The sequence below is a fragment of the Hypanus sabinus genome, chromosome 6 (assembly GCF_030144855.1).
Source record: "Hypanus sabinus isolate sHypSab1 chromosome 6, sHypSab1.hap1, whole genome shotgun sequence".
NCBI lineage: Eukaryota > Metazoa > Chordata > Chondrichthyes > Myliobatiformes > Dasyatidae > Hypanus > Hypanus sabinus.
This window is the reverse complement of record NC_082711.1, coordinates 63,731,085-63,750,844: the sequence shown is the minus strand read 5'-3', so window position 1 is coordinate 63,750,844 and position 19,760 is coordinate 63,731,085. Positions and strand designations below refer to the sequence as shown.

The window sequence follows — 19,760 nt, the reverse complement described above, 5'->3', positions numbered from 1 at the left end:
TGGTTATTACTTTATGATGGTGACAAAATTAAAATGTTAGCTATAGAATAAGCTGTAAAGTTACTGCTCAAGAAAATGTTATCCTTTATACTACTTGTTTCCCTAAGTGGTTATTAGACTTATTTCCATTTTCTATCTATTTCTCAAAGGACAAAGCTGTTATCTTTGCTTTGTGTACCACATAATTACCTCCTTCCGTGATGAGGAAATACAGCTTCTCTTCTCTACTTTTGGCAGCAGTTGTACAACCATCTCAAAGCAAAGAGGTATTATATGAACAGCCCTGCTGTTTAACATGATGCTGGCTTGCTGAGAGTCAGATTAATGCAGTCATTAATTCTTCCTCCTTGGCATCAAGACAAAACAACTAACAAATGCACTCTCTGGTCCTTCCTTGTCATTCACAGACATCCAACCCTAATCTTCACTTACTTTCTCACACAACTCCTCATAATCACCTCAGGGTCCAGCCAGTGGTGTAGTGGCATCAACACTCGACTCTGAGGCGAATGGTCCTGATTTTGAATCCGGCAGCAGCAGTATCTACACGGAAGAAAGGCCTGGAAATCCTGCCATGAAAACCCAACCACATTATCCATAGGGCGACCGTGAGTGGCAACGACTCGACAGCACTCAACAACAACAAGCCCCTTAAACAGCCGATCAGTAGCCTGCAGGCACTGCAATTCACCACTCAGAGACTGCCTCACCTTTCCTGCATTTTTCCCCATTTTAGAGGCCGCAGTCAAAATTCCAAGAGCAGCAGCAAGATCGATCCTGCCTGCTAACACAGAATTTGCCCTTCAAGCTCCGGATCAGTGTGTGCCAGGTGTTACATTAATCATTGTGGCTACCAAAGAAATCAGCTGTGGGTCTCTTTCCAGAAAAAGCCACACGACTGACCAATGTTCACAAGGACAGTCCAAATTTCATTAAGCATCATAACATTAACCCATTGCTGACCTGCCTGATTGCTCAATACAAGATTGGACAATCATTTGAAATTACATGAGAATAACAGCACTAATTCTTCAGCTTCATCACTTGCCAGTGAAAGAGATTTTATTGAATTAAATCTCAAGAATGTCAGAGTGAGGCAATGCTTTTCAATACTACAACCACTGACATCCTTCCTTTACATCTGGATCAGAGGATTAGCAGCAAAGATTCTTTTCTTATGTTTTTATATTTCTAATTCCTTCAAGGCAAGGGCAGTTTCTTTGAAATATGACATGCAGATCATTAGCAGTCTCTATTCACTGCTAATCCCATTAACAATTCAAGTGTTTTCTATGCAAGAAAATCTGTATTTTGTTTACAATTGATTTCTTTTTTTCTAAAGGAGTTTACATCATCCTCATTCTTTCAAATAAGTGAACAGAATACCAAGTGCAAGTCAGTAATCTCGTCAAATGATTCATTGGAGAAAATCTTGAATAATGGCACCGGAAAATGTGCATCTCCAGAGGGAATCATCAAATATTCCCATTTAGGACTACTACAGCTGAAATCCACAGCCACAGAAATAGGAAGTTCAGTAAGCAACATTGTTTTAAGACTTTTCAAAAAAATCTATCAATCTTCAAAATTCACTCAGGTCACGAGTCACCTTTAAGTAAAAAGAAAAGTGAAAAACATGCTGTGGTCTGCAGGTGCAATTGAAATGCAAAGCCCTTCAACCCACCCAACCCCCCAACTTCCAACTACCCTGCTGGTGAATGTAAAATAAAATTGAAGACCTCAGAGCAAGATTTCAGTACCAGAGGAATATCAGGGACTGCTGTGTACTTTGCTTCAAGGAATCATGGCTCAACTGCACCATTTTAGACAGCACTGCAGGCCCAGGGCTTCAGCATCCACCACAAAGACAGAACAGCTGAGTCACTTAAAGGTAGAAGCGACAGAATGTCTTTTATGATTAACTCATCTTGGTGCACAGATGTGGTGGTTCTTTCCCAGTCCTGCTCACCCAACCTGGAACATCTAGTGGTCAAGAGTCATCTATTTTTTTTTCCAACGTCATCCTGGTAGCAGTGTATATTCCACCCTTGCCCAATGTCCAGCAAGCACAAGATCAGCAGTAAGGAAACAGCACACCCCATCATTGTGGGGGTTTTCAACCAGGCCAGCTTGAGGAAGTCTCTGACCACTGAGTCCTGACATCTGGCACTGAGCCTACCTCTGTGACTCAGAAGGGAAGAGGGGAGAAGAGGCACACCTTGGTGATAGGGGATTTGTTAGTCAAGAGAACAGATAGGAGGTTCTATAGGAAAGAACACGATTTCCAGATGATATGTTGCCTCCTGAGTACCGGAGTCCGAGATACCTCAGATCAAGTCCTCACCATTCTTAGGTGGGAGGGTGAACAGCCAGAAGTTGTGGTCCATGTAGGTACCAATGACATGGGTAGGGTAAGTGATGAGGCTTTGCATAGGGAGTTCTGGGAGTTACGTGCTAAGTTAAATGACCTCCAGGTTTGAGATCTCAGCATTGCTACCCATGCCACGTGCTAGTGAGGCCAGAACTAGGATGATTATACAGTTTAATATGTGGCTAAGGAATTGGTGTAAGAGAGGAGGGTATAAGATTTTTGCATCACTGGGCTCTTTTCCAGGAATGGTAGGACCTGTACAAAAGGGATGATTTGCACCCAAACTGGAGGGGGACTAACATCACAGAAGGAAAGTTTGCTAATGCTGCATGGTGGGGTTTAAACTAGAGTTGAAGGGGATGGGAACTAAAGTGCCAGAACAGTTGTTGGAGAAGCTGTGGAGGCAGATGTTGGTAAGACTTCAGACAAAGCTGAAAATCAAAAGGTTGAGCATGGTGCAAAGTAAAAAGTGGACAAAAATCCAAAAGGGTGAATACAGGACTGAAGGTGTAGTATTTGAATGCACACAGTATGTGGAATAAGGTAGATGAACTATCAGCACAGTTGCAGATTGGCAGGTATGGTGTTGTAGGCATCACTGAATCAAGGCTGAAAGAAGATTACAGCTGGGAGCTTAACGACCGAGGATACATACTCTATCAAAAGGACAGGCAGAAAGGCAGAGGGGGTGGTGTTGCTCTGTTGGTAAAAAAAGAAGAAACCTAATCGTTAGAAAAAAGTGACATGGGGTCAAAAGGTGTTGAATCATTGTGGATAGAGCTAATGGACTTCAAGGGTAAAAAGACCTCCAAACAGTAGTAAGGATGTGGTCTACAAATTACAATGGGAGATAGAAATGCATGCCAAAAGGGCAATGTTACAATGGTCATGGGGGACTTCAACATGCAGGTAGATTGGGAAAAATCGGGTTGATACTGGATTACAGGAGGGGAACATTTCTAGAGTGCCTATGAGATGGCATTTTTGAGCACCTCGTAGTTGAGTCCATTAGAGGATCAGTTATTCTGGATTGGGTGTTGTGCAATGAACAAGAATTGATTAGAGAGCTTAAAGTAAAAGAACCCTTAGGGGAAAATGATCATAATATGATCAAATTCAGCCTGAAATTTGAGAAGGAAAACTAAGGTCAGATGTATCAGCATTACAGTACAATAAATGGAATTATAGAGGCACGAGAGAAGAGCTGGCCAGAATTGATTGGAAAAGAACACTGGCAGGGATGACAGCAGAGCAGCAATGGCTGGAATTTCTGGAAGCAATTCAGAAGGCACAGGATATATACATCCCAAAGAGGAAGAAGTATTCTAAAAGCAAGATGACACAACTGTGGCTAACAAGAGAAGTCAAAGCAAACAGAAAAGACAAGTGGGAGCATATAATAGAGCAAAAATTAATGGGAAGTTACAGGATTGGGAAGCTCTCAAAAACCAACAGAAGGCAACTAAAAAAGTCATTAAGGTAAAGATGGAATAAAGCTAGCCAATAAAATTTAAAAAGATACCAGAAGTTTCTTCAGACACAAAGTGTAAAAGAGAGCCAAGAGCGGATATTGACTGCTGGAAAATGATGTTGGAGAGGTAGTAATGGGGACAACAAAATGACAGATGAACTGAAGTACTTTGGATCAGTCTTCACTGTAGAATATACTAGCAATATGGTGGAAGTTCCAAGTTTCAGGGGCCATGAGGTGTGTGAAGCTACTGTAACTAGAGAGAAGCTTCTTGGAAAACTCAAAGGTTTGAACATAGATAAGTCACCTGGACCAGATGGTGTACATCCCAGAGTTCAAAAGAAGTGACTAAAGAAATCATGGAGGCATGAGTAATTATCTTTCAAGAATCGCAAGATACTGGAATGGTTCTGGAAGACTGGAAAATTGCAAATTTTACTCCATTCTTCAAGAAGGGAGAGAGGCAGAAGAAAGGAAAATATAGGCCAGTTAGTCTGACCTGAGTGGTTGGGAAGATATTAGAGTCGATTATTAATGATGAGGTCTCAGGGTACTTGGAGGCACATGATTAAAATAGGCTGTAGTTAGCATAGTTTCCTCAAGGGAAAATTTTGTCTGACAAGTCTGTTTCCATTCTTTGAAGAACCAACAAGCAGGATAGACAAAGGAGAGTCGGTTAATATCATTTACTTGGATTTTCAGAAAGCTTTTGACAAGGTGCCACGCATGAGGCTACTTAATAAGTTATGAGTCTATGGTATTACAGGAAAGACTCTAACATAGATTAAGCAGTGGTTGATTGGTAGGAGGCAAATAATGGGAATAAAGGCTGGTTGCTAGTGACTAGTGGTGTTCCACGGCTGTTTGTGTTGGGACTGATACTTTTTATAGCAATAATTTGGATGATGGAATTGATGGCTTTATTGCAAAGTTTGCAGACGATATGAAGGTGGGTGGAGGGGCAGGTAGTTTTGATGAAGTAGAGAGGCTGCAGACGGAATTAGACAGATTAGTAGAATGAGCAAAGAAATGGCAGGAAGCTTACACTTTGGTAGAAGAAGTGAAAATGTTGACTACTTTCTAAATAGCTAGAAAACAGCAAAAGCTGAGGTGCAAAAGGACTTGAGTCCTTGTGCAGGATTTCCTAAAGATTAATTTGCAGGTTGAGTCTATGTGAAGGAAGGCAAATGCAAAGAGAACTAGACTAGAAAAGCAAGGATGTAATAATGAGACTTTATAAAGCTCTGGTGAGGCCTCACTTGGACTACTGTGAGCAGGTTTGGGCACCTTATCTTAGAAAGGAAGTGCTGAAACTAGAGTAAGTTCAAAGGAGCTTCACGAAAATGATTCCAGGATTGAATTGCTTGTTATATGAAGAGCATTTGATGAGTCTGGGCCTGTATTCACTAGAATTCCAATGAGTGAGGTGTGACTTCATTGAAACCTATCGAATGGTGAAAGGACTTGAAAGAGTGGATGTGGAGAGGATGCTTCCTATGGTGGGAGAGTCTAAGACCGGAAGACAGAGCCTCAGGATAAAGGGGCTTCCTTATAGAATGGAGATGAGGAGGAATTTCTTTTGCCAGAGAGTGGTGAATCTGTGGAATTCTTTTCCACAGAAAACTGTGGAGGCCAAGTCTTTATGTATATTTAGGGGAGAGGTTGATAGGTTCTTGATTGGTTAGGGATACAGGGAGAAAGCAGGAAACTGGGAGGAAAATTGAGAGGAAAATTAGATGAAAATATGATGAAATAGCAGAGCAAACTCAATGGGCCAAATGGCCTAATTCTGCTCCTATATCTTATAGTCATTTCATCTTATGAACCAACAACCATCAACATCTCACCTGTCAAACCAGAGCTACCAACACACTTGACTACTACTATACCACCATCAAGAATGCTTAGCATGTCATCCCACCCATACACTTTGGAAAGACCAGTCACTTGGCTGTACTACTTCCAGCATACAGCTGGAGATTGAGAACTGCAGCACCTGTGGTGAGGACCACAAGAGTTTTGTCAAGGGGAGGTGGAGATGGGCTTTCAGGACTGCTTTGAATCAGTGGACTGGACAATATTCTGGGATTCATCTTCAAATCTTAATGAATATGCCACAGTGGTCACTGACTTCACCTGGACCTGAGGGGATGTGCGTGTTTGTGTCTCTCTTTAGGAATATACTGGACGTACCCAAACCAAAAGCCGTGGATGAACCCAGAGATCCGCAGTCTGCTGAGGGCTAGGTCAGTGGCATAAGACCACAGGCATAGGAGCAGAATTAGGCCTTTCAGCCCATCAAATCTATTTGCCCTCTTACCCCCATTCTCCTATCTTTTCCCTATTGTCTTTGATGCCCTGACTAATCAAGAATCTATCAACCTCCGCCTTAGATACACCCAATAATGTAGTATTCATAGCCACTCATGGCAATGCATTCCACAGATTCACCAACCTCTGGCTAGAGAAATTCTTCCTCATCTCTGTTATAAATAGACATACCCCCTATTCTGAGGCATTCTCCCTCTATAGGAAACATCTTCTCCACATCCTTCACTTTATCTGGGCATTTCAAAATTCAGTAAGTTTCAATGAGATTCTCCCCAACCCACTCAGTCTAAATTCCAGCAAGTACAGAACCAGAGCTGTCAAATACTCTTTATACATTAACCATTTCATTCCTGGAATCACTCTCATGAACCTTCTCTGTCTCCAAAGACAGCATATCCATTCCTAGATAATGGGCCCAAAACTGCTCACAATGCTCCAACTGAAGCCTCACCAGTGCTTATAAAGCTTCAACATTACATCCTTGTCTTTATAATGTAGCCCTTTTGAAATGAATTCTAACATTGCACTTGCATTCCTCACCAATGGTTCAATGGTTCCATTCAACATCAGAGAGAATATATACAATATATAACCTGAAATTCTCACTCTCCAGACAATGACAAAACAGAAGAAAAATGCCAAAGAATGAATGACAGAACCCCACGGATCCCTTCCCCTCCCACGCACTAGCAGAAAAAGCATCATCCCTTCCCCCTACTTATTCCAGCAGGAAGCGTCAGCACCCGCCACTCACCAAGCAAGCAATAGAAAGCCTCCAAGCAGAGGCCAACAAGAACATTGTTCACCCAACAGTTCAACATGCCACAGTCCCTCTCTCTCATTAGTAAGGGAGACAGAGGTATCAGTCCTTCTACAGCAAGAGGGGAGACGAATAGTTCACTCTTTCGATGTTACAGTCTGAAGCAATGCTTTTATTTTGAGTTACCCCTGACGAGCATCATCAACAGACTCTCACACATTCAAGAGAGATAGGGAGAGTGATTGCCCAAGTACAGATGCCTCTGACAGCCCCACAATCCGTTTTGACGTTCTGCTCTCCAGCGACACTTCAGTTCCTGACACTGGTAAGAGATCCGCTCCTGGAAATATGGAAACCCAGTCAATCAGCGACAGGCTGCCATAAAGAACTGCAGTAGATCACAGGCTCCAACAAGACCCCAGCCACCTTGAAAAAGAAAGAAAGAAGGATTTAAATTTGTGGTAAACTATGTATACCTGTCTGGACACGCCCTCTGCTGACTGCTCCTGTGGCTCCTCCCACAGACCCCTGGATAAAGGCAATTGGAGGCACTGCTCCTCCCTCAGTCTCCGAGATGCCGCGCTCCATTTTGCTGCTAATAAAAGCCTATCGTTCACCTCCCGTCTCCGAGAGTTATTGATGGTGCATCAAAATTGTTATGCAGATAGGCTGGGAGAAGTTACCCTCAGGCGCCATCTTTAGCTCCACTATGCTCCACCGCCAACTCAATCTGCAAGTTAACCTCTAGAGAATCCTGAACAAGTAATCAAGTCCATTTGCACCTTTAATATTTTTTAAATTTTCACCTATGCTTTTATGCCTTCTGCCAAAGTGCATAACCATACACTTCTAAACACTGTATTTCACCTGCCATTTCTTTGCCCATTCTCCTTGTCTCTCCAAGTCCTTCTGCAGCCTCCCTACTTCCTCAACACTACCTGCCCTTTGCCCTATCATCATATCATTCACCAGTTTTGCCACAAAGCCATTAATTCCATTCCATCTTCCAAATCATTGATATATAACAAAAAAACAGCCCCAACTCTGACCCCTATGCACCACCAGTCACCAACAGCCAACCAGAAAAGGCCACATTTATTCCCATTGTTTGCTTCCTGCCAATCAGCTAACTCTCTATTTGTAAGTACCTTTCCTGTAATTCCATGGGCTCTTATTCTGTTAACCTGCCTTATGTGCAGCAACCTGTCAAAGGCCTTCTGAAAATCCAAGTATACAACATCCACTGATTCTCCTTTGTCTGTCCTGCTCGTTACTTCCTCAAAGAATTCCAACAGATCTGTCAAGCAAGATTTTCCCTTAAGGAAACCATGCTAACTATGGCCTTTTTTTTTAAACTATGTGCCTTCAAGTACCCTGAGACCTAACCCTTAACAATAGACTCCAACATCATTCCAACCACTGAGGTCAGACTAACTGGCCTACAATTCTCTTTCTTCTGTATCCCTACCTTCTTGAAGAATGGGTGACACTTGCAATTTTCCAGTCCACTGGAATTGTGTAGAAGATAATGTTTCCTGAAGGATCATTACTAATGCCTCCCCTATCTCTTCGACCACCTCTTTGAGAACCCTGGGGCATAGACCGTCTGATCCAGGTGATTTATCCATCTTCAGATCATTCAGCTTTCCAAACAACTGCTCCCTAATAATAGCAACTGCACTCACTTCTGCCCCTGACACTCTTGAGTTTTCCACAGTGAAGGCCAAACCAAAATACTCTTTCAGCTCATCTGCAATTTCTCTGCCTCCCATTACTATCTCTCCAGCATAATTTTCCAACTGTCCAATACCTACTCTCACCTCTCTTTTACTCTGCATGTATCTGAAAAAAATATTTGTATCCTTTTTGAGCTAACCTTTATATTTCATCTTTTTCCTCTTTATGGCTTTTTTAGTTGCCTTCTATTGGATTTGAAATGCTTCCCAAGCCTCTAACTACCCATTAAATTTTTTTCTATTATATGCCCTCTCTTTTGATTTTATTTTGTCTTTAACTTCCTTTGTTGCCTCATGGTTGCCTCATCCTGCCTTCAGGATATTTCCTCTTCTTTGGAATGTACCTATCCCATGCCTTCCAAATTCCTCCCAGAAACTCCAACCATTGTTGTTCTGCCATCATCCCTGCTATTGTCCCCTTCCAATTAAATTTGGCCAGCTCCTCTTCAATGCCTCTGTAATTTCCATTACTCCCCTGTAGTGCTGATCCATCTGACTTTAGCTTCTCCTTCTCAAATTGCAGGGTGAATTCTGTCATAAAATGTTCACTGTTCCTTTACCTTTTAAGCTCCCTAATTGATGCACCATCAATAACTCTCGGAGATGTGAGGCAAGATATAGGCTTTTATTCGCTGGAAGAGAGCAGTCAGCAGCAAGAGACCACCACACTACATCCTGGAGACTGAGGAAGGGTCTGTGCCTCCATTCACCTGTATACCAGGGTCTGTGGAAGGAACCACAGGAGCAGTCAGTAGAGGGGCGTGTCCAGACAGGTATATGTAGTTCACCACACTAATCAAATCTAGTTCATTACCCAATATCCAATCAAGAATAGCCTTTCAAGGCCAGTGATCCATAACTATACAATAAGTCCTAATGGAAAGCAATTTTAAGAGCTAAAAAGACAATTATGATTGAAGTTAGAGACGAAATTGCATGCGCGTCAGTTTTGGCAGGATTTGCGGCCCATTACTTTCTACAAGGCGAAACCAAACATCATGAATGCTGAAAGCATGTATAAATGCTCAGCCTGACACATTGACTATTTACTTTGTTTCCAGAGACGCTCTCTGGCCTGCTGAGTGTGTGTTGTTCAGACTTCCGGCATCTGCAGATTTTCTTTTGTTTGTGATCATGAATGCTATGATACTTCACTCCTGAATGAGCTCAACACCTTTTATGCATGTTTTGAAAGGGAGAATAAAACCATACTTGTGCAAATCCCTGCAGCAGCTGGTAGCCCGTTCATCTCTGCCTTGGGGGCTGACATCAGAACATCGTTAAAGAGGGGGAACCCTCTCAAGGAGCCAGGTCCTGATGATGTACCTGGTAGAGCACTGAATACCCATGCCAACTGACTAGCAAGAGTATAAAAAGGACATCTTCAATCTCCCACTGCTGCATTTGAAGGTTCCCACCTGCTTCAAAAGAGCAACAATTGTACCGATGCCGCAGAAGTGGTAGAGGTGGCAGAGGCAGGATCAATTTTGTCATTTAAAAAAAAAAATTGGATAGGTATATGGACAGGAAAGGAATGGAGGGTTATGGGCTGGGTGCAGGTAGGTGGGACTAGGTGTGAATAAGCATTCGGCATGGACTAGAAGGGCCGAGATGGCCTGTTTCCATGCTGTAATTGTTTTACGGTTATATGATAATATGGAAATCTACAGCACATTACAGACCCTTCAGCTGACCATGTAACCTACTCTAGAAACTGCCTAGAATTACCCCACCACATGGCTCTGCCTCAATGACTATTCCCCAGTTGCACTCGCATCTCCTGTGATGAATTGCTTTGAGGGGTTGGTCGTGGCCAGAATCAACTTGGACCATCTACAATTTGCCTATCACCACAATAGGTCTACAGCAGATGCAATCTCACTGGCTCTCCATTCAGCCTTGAACCACCTGGACAATGGTAACACTTATGCCAAGCTACTGTTTATTACTTACAGCTGAATGTTCAACACCCATCATCCCTCAGTAATAATCAACAAGCTCCAAATCTGGGCCTCTGTACCTTCCTCTGCAAATGGATCCTTGACTTCCTCATCAGGAAGCCACAGTCACTACGGATCAGAAATAACATCTCCTCCTTGCCGACAATCAACACAAAGCACCTTAAAGATGTATGCTTTGTCTACTGCTCTACTCTCTCCACATCCCACAACTGTGTGGCTAGGCACAGCTCAAACACCTTCTAGAAATTTATTGATGACACAGCTATTGTTGACAGAATTTCAGATGGTGACAAGGAGGCGTGCAGAGGTGAGTTAGATCAGCTGGTTGAGTGGCGTCACAACAACCTTGCACTCAATGTCAGGAAGACCAAGGAACTGATTGTGGGCTTCAGGAAAGGGAAGTCAAGCCAACACGACAATCCTCATCAAAATATCAGTAGTGGAAAGGGCAAACAATTTCGAGTTCCTGGCTGTCAAAGTTATTGCAGTAAGTTTCAATCTTATCTATTCATCAGAATTTTAACAATATAAACAATTTTTTTAAATTTTTTAACAATATTAAAAAGTAATATACTGAAGACTTAATTCCTGTAATGAAACATTAAAGTGAAATTGTCAGTAAGTGGCTACAAGCAAATAAAAGTCAGTGTATGTCATTATCTTGGCTAATTGCATTCCAGGTTACTCTGAGAGCACAATAATTTCCTTCAATTTGATTTCTGAATTACCTGAAATCATAGACCAAAACAATGACAGTCTTTCACCAGTAGAACAAACATCCCAAGAAATAGATTCTGTATGTGGCCAGAAATCTGCAAAGTTTGCACTCTCTGCCTGATGCCTCTTCAGGCCCACCAGGTGTACACAAGCATCACCAGGTTTCGCCTGGCCAAAGAAATCTGCCGGCTGAATCTGTGCCAGTTCAAGCTGGACCAGGTCCAACAGCCCCATTCACTTCAGTGAAAAGGAACGGCTGAGGAGAGATGCAAGGGTAATTTCTTAGTTCTTTTATTGATTTAACTATTAATTGTTTCCTAGAGTTCTTAAATTAAAATTTTATTTTCAATTTTATGGCAATAGTGTTTTAATTTTTAATAATTTTGGCAGGGGCAAGGATTTTGATTATATGGAAAAGTCAAAAGACGTTCAGTTTTTTCAGTGAGAGATTTGATAGTTGGTAAGCCTGTGATATCACCAGCTCTCAAAAGTGATACTAGGTTTGGACCTTTTCACTAAAATGACAGGCATTAGGACTTGCCATGCATCGTAAGTCATCTTCCAGCTGCCAACAGCAGATGACCAGCAAAACTCAGCTGTCTGCCTGACAAGTAAAGATTTGCACCCATTACATCTCTCCCCTCTGTCACACTCTTCAGAGCTGCTGGACTGATCTACACTTCTTTTTAACGTAGAACAGTACAACATTGCACAAGTCCTTCATCCCACGATATTCTGGCAATCCTTTAATCCACTATGAGATTAATCCAAGCCTTCTCTCTTACATAGCTGCTCATTTTTCTATCATCTAAAGTACTATACAAAATCTTTGGCACATTTTTATGGATGATTTTAAGGATGGGGTGCCTAAAATTTTTGCACAGTACTGTATTTGTCAATGTGGAGCAGAGGGCAAGTTTATAACTCTGCTGGGAGCAAAGGATGTTGGGAATGGCAGGGGCGGAGCACCACAGCATGAGTGTGGGACAAGTGGCTGAGAAGGAGTGCCAGGGACAGTGTGGAGTGGGGAGGTGTGGTTGCAGACACAGCCAAACCTGAGACATGACGCAAGGTCATTTGATTCCAAACAATCGGTTTATTGATTATTACAGAATGTCTCTCTAGTGCTTCGTGCTCCCTCCCCTCCCTCTTCCCTTCTTTCTTCCCCTTTTCCCTACCACTACTCTCCTCTCCCTGCCCCTTTCCCACTCCCAGTCCACAACAAGACCCATATCAGAAGCAAGTTTATCATCACTCATGTCATGAGATTTGTTGTATTTTGTGCCAGCAATACATTACAATACATAGAATTAACTGCAGTACTGTGAAAAAGTCTAATGTAAAATTAGGTTTATTACCACCAGCATGTGACATGAGATTTGTTAATTCTGCAACAGCAGTTCAATGCAATACATATCTAGTAGAGAGAGAAAAATAAAAATAATAATAAATAAGTAAATCAATTACAGTAATCGTATATTGAGTAGATTAAAAAAGTGCAAAAAACAGAAATATTGTATACTAAAAAAGTTGAGGTAGCGTTCAACGTCCATTTAGGAATTGGATGGCAGAGGGGAAGAAACTGTTCCTGAATCACTGAGTGTGTGCCTTCAGGCTTCTGTACCTCCTACCTGATGGTAACTGTAAGAAAAGAGCATGCCCTGGGTGCTGGAGGTCCTTAATAATGGACGCTGCCTTTCTGAGACACAGCTCCCTGAAGATGTCCTGGGTTCTTTGTAGGCTGGTACTCAAGATGGAGCTGACTAGATTTACAACCCTCTGCAGCTTCTTTTGGTCCAAAGTAGTAGCCCCCCTCCCCCCACCCCCCATACCAGACAGTGACGCAGCCAGTCAGAAAGCTCTCTATGGTACATCTATAGAAGTTTTTGAGCGTATTTGTTGAAATACCAAATCTCTTCAACTCCTAATGAAGTATAGCCACTGTCTTGCCTTCTTTATAACTACATCGATATGTTGGGACCAGGTTAGATCCTCAGAGATCTTGACATCCAGAAACTTGAAACTGCTCATTCTTGCCACTTCTGATCCCTCTGTGAGGATTGGTATGTGGTTCTTTGACTTATCCTTCCTGAAGTCCACAATCAGCTATTACTAACGTTAAGTGCCAGGTTGTTACTGCAGCACCATTCCACTGGTTGGCTAATCTCACTTCTGTACACCCTCTTGTCACCACCTGAGATTCTACCAACAATGATTGTATCATCAGAAGAGCTATATATGGTATTTGAGCAACTCCTAGCCACACAGTCATGTGTATATAGAGAGTAGAGGAGTGGGCTAAGCACACACCCGAGGTACACCAGTGTTGATCGTCAGTGCAGACGATATATTATCACCAATTCACACAGGCTGTGGTCTTCCGGTTAGGAAGTTGAGGATCCAATTGCAGGGGGAGGTAGAGAGGCCCAGATTCTTGAACTTTTCAATCAGGATTGTGGGAATGATGGTATTAAATGCTAAGTGATAGTCGATGAACAGCATCCTGACATAGGTGTTTGTGTTGTCCAGGTGGTCAGTAGATTGCGTCTGCCATTGACCTATTGTGGCGACAGGCAAATTGCACTGGGTCCAGGTCCTTGCTGAGGCAGGAGTTCAGTCTAGCCATGACTAACCTCTCAAAGCATTTCATCACTGTAGATGTGAGTGCTACCGGGCCATAGTCATAGCTCACATTATTCTTTTTAGGCACTGGTATAACTGCTGCCTTTTTGAAACAAATAGGAACTTCCTCCTGTAGCGGTGAAAGGTTGAAAATGTCCTTGAATACTCCCGCTAGTTGGTTGCCTCAGGTGTTCACAGCCTTTCCAGGTACTCCATCGGGACCTTCTGCCTTGCGAGAGTTCATGCTCTTTAAAGACAGTCTAACCTCAGCCTCTGAGTCAGAGATCACAGGGTCATCAGGTGCAGCAGGGATCTTCACACGTCTGGCTATATACGCATGTGCCTAAGACTTTTATGTATTGCACCATACTACTGCCGCAAGAAAAACCAAACCAACCAGACCAGAACCAATGTCCAGCAGCAGGTCCAGTACAGCCTCTCCTCTAGACAGCCCATCTACGTATTGTGTCAGAAATTCTTCCTGGACACACCTAACAAATTTCTCCCCATCTAAACCTTGTGCACTAAGGTGGTACCAATCAATATTAGGGAAGTTGACGTCACCCATGACAACTACCCTGCTATTTTTGCACCCTTATAAATACTGCCTCACAATCTGTTCCTTGATGTCTCTGCTGCTATGGGTGGGGGGGGGGGGGGTAGTCTATAGAATAATTCCAGTACAGTGATTGCTCCCTTCCAGTTTCTGACTTCCACCCACATTGACTCAGCAGACAATCTCTCCACAATGTCCTCCCTTTCTGCAGCTGTGATACTATTCCTGGATGGCAATGCCAATCCCCCACCTCTTTTACCTCCCTTCCTGACCCTTGTTACGGACCAGCAACAATAGATTTAGAATGGAGTCGGGGAATTATCGCAAAACAACTAAATTTATTAACATTTACACAGAAATATAGAAAATTAAACAAACGACCAACTTAAACAGAATGGTGTTATGCGTCTACAGCTCCCAAATAGTCAAACTTAGAAACAATTCTTAATAAAGTCGTACTCAAGCACACTCAAGCAAGTGGCGGTATAGAAAGTCCAGGTGATTCATGAAATAAGTGAGAGGAGAGACTTGTGTATTCACAATGCAACGAAGAGACACTCTTGGAGATTCACAATACAGCAGAGAAACGATCTCACAGAGACGAAGAAACAGTTACCATAGTTTGTAGCCGCGGAGTACCTTTTCCGAAGAATCCAAGAAGTGTGAGATTTCACAGAGTAACTGACAGGGAATGTCCCTTTCGACAAAATGGTCACCACACAACACCCGAGACCATGCAGGGGTTAACCAAAAGTGTGTGCCACGATCCACATATGGATTATACGAAATGTCAGTCACATTCGAAATGCACAGAGTGATGCCGGCTAACCCAATTCTTTGGGTTCATTCGAAGCCTGCAATCTTCACTCTCACTCTCTTCCCGTCGATTCCTTAACAACTCCTTACCGAGCGACCCCCTAACAAGCAACTGCGTCTTTTTTTATACCATCGGATATATGTCATCATGTGACTCTCACAGAAACAAAGTCATGGATTCCCAGTAAGCCACGTGACATCCCCAGGAATCGAAACTTCAAGCTTCCAGCAACATGACCATGGATACATCACACTTAGTAAATGAAAGTAATATCACATGACATCCACAGGAATCAAAACTTGTGGACCCATAACACCCTTTTGAAACACCTAAACCCCAGAACATTCAGCACCCACAACATCACGTATTGACTCACGCTCTGAGCTCATCACCTGTTTTCTCAATCCTCTAGTCATTTTCCATGCCAGCCACGTGCAATGTGTCTGTGATTTGAAACAAGTTGGACTTCTACACTACTCCAGAATGTTTTTCATGCTCCCATCCATCAAGCACATCTTTCCCTCCCCCCTACCACTGTTGACTTTCCACTGGGATCATTCCCCGTGTGACTCCCTTGTCCATTCACTCCTTCGCATTCCTCTCACTCCTGACACTTAACTCTGCAAGTGCCAAAGTGTTACACCAGCCCATTCACTTCCTCCTCACCTCTAATCAAGGCCCCAAATGTTCTTTCCAGGTGAGGCAACTCTTCACCTGTGAATCTATTGGGGTCATCTAGTATATCCAATGCAGACCCCTCTACCTCGGTGAGACTGGATATTGATTAGGGGACCGTTTTGTCAAGCACTTCAGCTCCTTCTGCAAAAAAAAAACATGGAACTGCCTGGCAGCCAGCCATTTCAATACTCATTCCAACATGTTGGTCCGTGGCCTCCTCTTTTGCCACTCTCAGGTTGGAGAAGCAACACCTCTTATTCAGTTTAGATAGCCTCCAACCTGATGCAATGGACATTGATTTCTTCAGCTTGTCGTAGTTAATTTTTTCCCCACCCCTTCCCTCTTCTTCATTTTTCCACTCTAGCCTGTTACCTCTTCTTCTCACCTCCCTAACACTTTACTCTGATGCCCCTCCTCCTTCCCGATCTCCCATGATCCATGCCCTTTGCTTATCAGCCCCCAGCTTCTTACTTCATCGTCGTCACCCAGCCACCTGTCCACCTGCCACATTCTAGCTCGTCCTACTTCCCCTTCCCCCACCCTCTTATTTTGGCATCTTCCCCCTTGCCTTCCAGTCCTGATGAAGGTCTCAGCCTAATACATTGACCATTCATTGCCTTTCGATGCTTCCTGGCTTACTGAGGTGCCCCAGTATTGTGTGTGTGTTGCTCTGGATCTCCAGCACGTGCAGGCTCTCTCCTGATTATGCTTTCAGACCAATTTCTTTGCATTAGAAAGGAACAACTCTTCCTAACAACTCAGCTAAGACATTGCCACTAATAATGTTTCAGGCAAGTTATAGTTGGAGCAGAATCTAATAATAGGCCAGAGTAAACTCTTGCTGTAAGAAGAGCAAACAAACATGCAATGTGAATTTCCTCACTCTATTATTTAATGGGTGACCTTAAACAACTCATGAAATTTCAGATTTCACAGCCTCAGGATACCCCAGGGCACTTTTATAATATGGGGAATGTGCCAGATATATAATGCAGAAGGTTCCCACAAACAGTAATTTGATAATCGATTTTAGTCATGCAGTAAGGTATAATTTTTGAACTATTATATTAACCAAACTTTTTTCTTTAAGGAATTTCTCACAAGTAGTATCAAAACCATCGATTTCACAGCTTTTTCTTGACTGTATTTTAATTTTTTCCATTTTCACTTGTGTTTAAAGATATTAAAGCTGCTATGATTGATACCTCTATATTGCTAATGCTTTCATTGGACAACTGTCTGTTTTCAACCATTCCTATCAGATGGGCAAATGAATTTTCCTCTAAATAGGAAAGGTGCTATTTTATCAATTTGCACTACACATTACATAGCTCAAATTTTATTTAATAGTAGTATTCATTGTTTTGAAATGCTACTGTATTCAGTCACTACAGCCATTTTCACATCTTACTGTCTCATTTTCTGAAGGTAAAATATATTGAAGTAGGATTTTTGAGCTAATCTGCAACATTGTGCATTATGTCAAATCAAAAGAAAAATTCCAAAACCTGCCAACAATTTACTAAAAATTAAAACCCAAAATTGTGAGGCTGAAAAAGTATTCACCCCCTTTGTAATTACCATGCTAACTTCCCTCAGATGCAGTACTGTATATTACCTTACAGACCCATCCAATTTGTTGCTGTAGAAAATAGGAGGGTCACCTGAATAAATACCGCCTTTCTGTAAGGTCTTTCTGTAAGGCCTTTCTGTAAGGTCCAGTAGTTTTTCCAACAGACCAAACCAAAGCTTAAACTAAGTTTGAAGTTCACCTATCATCAGGATAACAACCCACTTCCAGAGCAACCATGAGTGACTTCAAATGAAGAAAATTGCTATCCTTGGGAGGGCCAGTCAGAATCGTGACCTTAACCTGATTGAACATCTCTGGTAAGATCTCAAGATTGCTGTCCACCGCCCCTCTCCAACAAACCTAGTACAAGGAGGACAGGGCAAATCTTGCTGCATCACGTTGTGCAAAGCTAATAAGAGACTTATCCAAAAAGACTACTGGCTGTAACAGCTGAGAGGGTTGGTCCAACTAAGCACCGAACAAAGTGGGTGAAAACTTTTGAACTGCTGACATTTCAGTTTTAGAATATTTTGTTTTTCATGCTTTACAATTTTCCGTTTTTGGGATCTGTGTTTAAAAAAAAAAGGAGTATGTGATTCACAAATAAATTTTTTCAGTGAAATTGATCAAAATCACTGGATGTAAAACTCATTTATATGAACAAAGTGTTGGGGGCTAAATACTTTTACAAGGTTCTATATGTTCTGTAGTTAGATTGAAGTAAAATCTTAATGGCATTTTATAAAAATCATTTTCAAAGACTTTGGACAAGATCCTACATATCATTTATCAAATTACAATGTTTGTGACAAACATTTACTGGTGTTCAAGTAAAACTCCAGGGAACTTACTGTCTCCTTTAGAATTGACAGGAACAATAAGAGCTGCATAAATAGGAACTCTGCAAAATAAACTGGAAAGCAACTCTTGCTGATATAATTATTAATTCTAAGTGACAAGCCCCATCACCCCAAATGGGGCAAAGGTCATTGACAGCAGCTCATCAGAGTCATCTGTCCAGGGCTAGTCTTTCACATCGTCTCCAGCTGTAGCCCACTTCTTGGTGCACGTTTCCTCTCCCAGGAATGAGGTTGTTGGAGGTTCTGTTGGTATTTCTGGAGTATTGGGTCTTAGTGGAATGGGATAGCTAGCCCCATACCCAACATTTAGCTGGGCTTGGGATCGTCCAGGGTGGAATTACAATGGTGCAAATAAAAGTTCTAATTCCTTTCATTTTCATAAAATAAAACCAAAAGGCAAGTTCTTATCAAATCTGGTGGCCAATCAATCAACAACTAAATTACAGGTTAAGCATAAAAATCGTTCTTGACCACTATATTTTAAAATTTATCCTGTAAACATTGATTGCTCCTGGGTATGCATTCATAAGGGCCAACAATTTTCCAATAAATTTGTGGGTAGCCATGTTTTATGTACGAGTCCAAGTAGCAAGTATTGTAGTTTATAACCCTCAAGAATATTCTAGCAACGTTTCCTCCTTTACTAAGCAGACTTCTCTGCACCCACTGTTACAAATAGGTATTATACCAGGCAAGAACAGGAAAAGTGATTACATTTTAATCCAAATTTTATTCACCCAGGAGTAATAAAGTATTATTGGTGCAAAACAGAGACCTTCCCAATTTGAATACCACTCTATAAATTGCCACTAACGTCCAAATCCACTGAGGGCTTATTTCCCAATTTTCTAAATTTCTTATGCAGAGGTTGTTTATGTGGCTCACCTGATCTCCAAATGATCATCCATCTCTGTTGTGGACTCCTCCAGTTCCTAGACCCCTGTTCCTTTCTCCTTCTGTGCTCTGGTTTGCCATATTGAGTTGAACCTTGTTTGAAAAGTGTGAACCTTCACATGTGACAACTGTATTCTGTGAACTTTTGTCCGCTGGCCAAATAGGATAAATGAAGTGTTGTCACATGAACGCTGTCACTGGAATGCGGTAGCACCTTCCGTTTATATAGCTTCTTCACCATGATAGAAAGCTTCAAAACAAACATTGACATGAACAGATATATTGAACCTGAAGCTGAGAAATTCATACGTGTAGCAACAAACAATAGCTTGTATAAAACATGCATTGTAAGAGCTGCAACTTTGACTAAGTGTAATAATTAATCATGAAGCAACATTGCACTTTTAAAGAAC

At 42.0% G+C, this 19,760-nt stretch overlaps 1 protein-coding gene across 8 annotated transcripts in view; it reads right to left on the bottom strand.

The window, feature by feature from the left end:
- The window catches only part of LOC132395540 (uncharacterized), a 135,418-nt gene that overhangs the window by 22,421 nt on the left and 93,237 nt on the right, over positions 1 to 19,760 (bottom strand). For 6 of the 8 annotated variants that reach the window (XR_009512657.1, XR_009512660.1, XR_009512656.1 and 3 more), the window contains one exon: positions 19,339 to 19,597. The gene's annotated coding sequence lies outside the window, so the exon portion shown is untranslated. Of the gene's footprint in view, positions 1 to 710; positions 7,360 to 8,281; positions 9,394 to 19,338; positions 19,598 to 19,760 lie in introns of those variants that run through there. The other 2 variants (XR_009512655.1, XR_009512659.1) reach the window with 2 other exon arrangements.